Source organism: Macaca thibetana, chromosome 12, assembly GCF_024542745.1.
Source record: "Macaca thibetana thibetana isolate TM-01 chromosome 12, ASM2454274v1, whole genome shotgun sequence".
NCBI lineage: Eukaryota > Metazoa > Chordata > Mammalia > Primates > Cercopithecidae > Macaca > Macaca thibetana.
This window is the reverse complement of record NC_065589.1, coordinates 127,788,696-127,793,052: the sequence shown is the minus strand read 5'-3', so window position 1 is coordinate 127,793,052 and position 4,357 is coordinate 127,788,696. Positions and strand designations below refer to the sequence as shown.

At 56.8% G+C, this 4,357-nt stretch overlaps 1 pseudogene; it reads right to left on the bottom strand.

Annotated features, from left to right (window-relative positions):
• Positions 1-1,334: 1,334 nt before the first annotated feature.
• Positions 1,335-3,704, bottom strand: LOC126932412 (tubulin beta-8 chain-like; annotated as a pseudogene).
• Between the last annotated feature and the right edge of the window lie 653 nt (positions 3,705-4,357).

Sequence of the window (4,357 nt, the reverse complement as noted above, 5' to 3'; positions counted from 1 at the left end):
ACCTCTCCCCCTCCCAGCTGCTTCCAGGAGCCACTTCTTTAGAGATGAGGCACTCTCCTGCCTGCCCGTTCCCATTTGGCTGCAATAGACCATTGCCAACATTCAGATAACAAAAAGGGGCCTCACCTGTTTCCCCGACACGTCGGAGGCAGGTGGGTATGCCCAGGGGACCTGGGGTGGAACCTGTACATGGGCCCACCCCCAGGCCATGCTGGCTTCATCTTATCTGTGTGATGGGGGTGAGGGTGGGAATTACCAAGAGACCATCACACAGGCCATGGACAAGTTCTACAAGACCCAGGTAGAAAACCACTGTCCGTGCATGCTGCCCGGCACCCAGCTCACACACACACACCTCTTATTTGACAACTTCCCCAAAGCAGGCTTTGAAGTCCAGGCTCCCCGAGAAGCCTGGGGAGGAGACTTTGCCAGGCTAAAGGACCTATCCCCACAAGTCTCATCCTGACAATCTTGGGTTATTTTTGCCCTGAAGTTTTGGAGAGGGGGACAGGGAGACACAGACAGTACGTAGTAGCCACCTTTCCAGAGAGCCCCAGCCCTCCAGACTGGGCAGGTCAGACCTCCACTCGGGCGTTTCTCTCACTGGCTGCCAGTTGGGGGAAGCAGCATTGTGAGCACCTGCCCGTCTCCCCAGGTCCTGTTCAGAAACCCCATCTGTGCCTCTGGAGAGACTGCCCCGAGCACACAGGCCCAGCAACCACCATCTATGGCCCCCAGGACCTAATCCCCTTCTACATAGGGGTCAGTGCATGTGAGTATACGCTGGGCTTGATTCCTGCCCACTAGTCCCTGCCAGATATCCCACGCCCACCTCAAGAGAATGAGGCCACACAAACACACCCAGGCCGTCATGGTGATGGAGCGGCTGGGGTCCTGCTTGCCCACCCTTCATTGCTGGTTCAGAGCCTGACCACATTTCTATGCTGGGATGGGACTTTGGGGACATTGCCCACCAGGATCACGGACCACTTTTACAGTTGCAGAAACAGAGGGCCAGCTGGTCCCCTAGAAGTCTGGAACATGGGATAAGCCAAGGCTTGCCTTCAGGACCAGGTTTTCCACTACGCAGCCGCCCAAGGCCCAGGGCATCCCCAAGTTCCTATGAAGCCTGCCTGCCATGTCCACAGCCCATGCAGACCCCTCCTGGAGTCACTGGAATGCTTGTTCCTGGGCGTGTGATAAACCTAGACAGCTTCAGCCTTGCAGGACAACCATGCGCACCTGGCAGCAGTAGCCAGAGGGGGGCCCATAGAAAGAAGTTGGAGATGAAGCCCGATGCAATAAGAATACTTTATTAGGCAAAATCATATACTATGAAAATGCTTTGAAATGCAACAGGAGGAGAGGTGAAGACACAAACGAACAAGTGCGTAGTGACACATGGCAGTCAGAACACAGTAAAGAATCCACACTGCTTCCCCCCTTTACCTAGAAAAGGAAAGTTCTAGGCCGCCGCCTCCTCCTCCTCCTCCTCCTCCGCCTCGGCCGCGGCATCCTGACGCCGTTGATACTCAGACACTAGGTCGTTCAGGATGATCTTGGCCTGGGTAAATTCCATCTCATCCATCCCTTCACCCGTGTACCAGTGGAGGAAGATCTTGCACCAGTACATTGCTGTAAACTGCTCTGAGACACGCTTGAAGGGTTCCTGGACGGCCGTGTTGTTCCCAATGAAGATGGCTCACATGTCTAGCCCCCAGGGTGGGATGTCACAGCTGTTTGGACGTTGTCGGGGAGCCAGTCAGCGAAGTCCCTGCTATTTTTATTTTTGAGGTGGAACATTTGTTCATCCACCTCCCTCATGGGCATAGGACCCTTGAAAATGGCAGCCGCCGTTAGATAGTTGCCATGATGGGGGTTGCACATGGCCATCATATTCTAGCATCAAACATCTGCTGGGTAAGCTCAGCCACGGACAGGGCCGGGTACTGCTGGCTGCCCTGGCTGGTCAGAGGGGCAAAGCTAGGCAGGAAGAAATGCAGCTGGGGAAACGGGACCATGTTCACGGCCAGCTTCCGCAGGTCAGCATTCAGCTGGCCTGGGAAGCGCAGGCACGTGGTGACTCCGCTCATGGTGGCAGACACCAGGTGGTTCAGGTCACCGTAGGTGGGCGTGGGCAGTTTCAGGGTCCTGGAACAGATGTCGTATGCTTTGTTGTCTATACAGAAGGTCTCATCCGCATTTTCTATGAGCTGGTGGACGGACAGGGTGGCGTTGTAGGGCTCCACCACCGTGTCTGACACCCTGGGCGAGGGCAGGATGCTGAATGTGTTCATGATCCTGTCTGGGTACTCCTCCCGGATCTTACTGAGCAGAAGGGTACCCATCCCAGACCCCGTCCCCCCACCCAGGGAGTGGGTCAGCTGGAAACCCTGCAGGCAGTCACAGCTCTCAGCCTCCTTCCTCACAACATCCAGCACCGAGTCCACCAGCTCCGCGCCTTCTGTGTAGTGCCCCCTGGCCCAGTTGTTTCCGGCCCCACTCTGACCTGTAAGACAGTACAGCCAGTCACTCGATGGCCAGGTATAGGGTCATCAGTGGTCACCATAATGCAAAAAGGGCCAAGTGTCACATGAGATGAGCACACGGTTCTCCCTACAGGTGGAGCAAATGAAATTCCCTCCCCCAGAGTTACAGGGCAGCAGCCTCCCCTGTTAGAAATTAAGTCAGGAGTCAAACCTGAGACGGGCTGACAGACCTTGCTGCAGGTGGCTCCTGCCCATTTTCAGGGAAGGCAGTAGCCACAGCCCCAGCTCAGCTCCCTGCAGGGAGTTCACATCAGTAGCTCTTCACCTTGAGGAGACACCTGGGCCTTCCTCCCAAAGCCCGTTCAGGAGGCAGATGGAGCGACCGGGATGATAGGAGGGTGTTCAGGGACCCTGGCTCTACAGTTCCCACGGTGACGACCTTGGGGCACTCCTAGATTTTGAGCGGCTGAGGAACCTCACCCCAGTCCTCGCCCACAGCTCACCAAAGATGAAGTTGTCCGGCCTGAAGATCTGCCCGAAGGGCCCCGAGCGCACAGAGTCCAGGGTGCCCGGCTCCAGATCCACCAGCACAGCGCGGGGCACGTACCTGCCACCCGAGAGGGGCGGGAGGGCATGAGCGAGGGGAGGGCCGCGTTCTCAGGAGGGCGGTGGGGAAGGTCGGGGTTCTCACCGCAGGCCTCGTTGTAGTACACGTCGATGCGCTCCAGCTGCCCATGGATGTCCCCTTGATAGGTGCCGGTGGAGTCGATGGCGTGTTCATCAGAGATCGTCTCCCAGAACTGCGAGACGGGAGGGGCCGGACAGGCCAGGGCTGAGCCACGGGGGCGCCCCAGCTCCTCTCCTACCCCCACCCCCATCCTTAGGCTGCCGCGTCCCTGGGGTCCACCCCGGCCGCCTCGCCAGCCGCCCAGTCCCACCGCGTTCCCGGCAGGGACCTGCCCCCGTCCCCACCACTGCCAACATCTTCCCTGGCCACCCGGAGGCCTGAGCTGGGCCCTCAGAGCCCCGGCTGCCAACCTTGGCGCCGATCTGATTCCCGCACTGCCCGGCCTGCGTGAGCACGATCTCCCTCAAGGCTAAGGCGGGATCAGGGCGGCAGGAGAGACGCGAGGAGGAGGAGCAGATGCGCAGTGACCCAGCCCGCCCTCCACCAAGGCTGAAATAGCCCCGCGCCCACCTCCCCCAGCCTCGCATCGGGCTCCCAGAATAAGCAACAGCTTTACTTGCACACAGGTGTACCCACCTGTGCATCCCTTGGCGTTGAACGTCTGTTGAGGAGCTCAGGTGTCCCTGCTGTGGTCCTTTCCACGTTGGGGAAAGCTGGTCAGCTGGAGAACTTCCTCCCACGTCTTTACTAAGACTAAATCCCTAGCTGACCCGAAACTGAATTTTCCTCCCATGTGGGAGGGGAGGACTCTAGTTTCCATACTCACAGAGTGCCTTGCACCTGCCCTAGATTGAGGACATATTTTTGTAATTGATGAGTGCTTTCCTCTATTAGGAGATCTGTGGTTAGGAAAGGCTGTTTGCTGGGCTGGTCTCAAACCCCTGACAACAAGCAATCTGCCCACCTTGGCTTCCCAAATTGCTGGGATTACAGGCATGAGCCACCGCTCCCAGCCACAATGAGGTTTTTAAATAATTCAAACTGATTTCCTGCTGTTGAGCAGGGAGCTGAGCAAATTCAACAGATCGTGGGCCTAAAGTAGGAGAAGACTGAGGACAAACTCTAGAACACATGTGATTAAATTAATTACAATTGAAACCAAATCAAATTTAATGAGGCTGTACCTCTTCGTTTCAAGATATTTTCCCCCATTTTGAAATGTGGTGTTATTCAGTGGAAA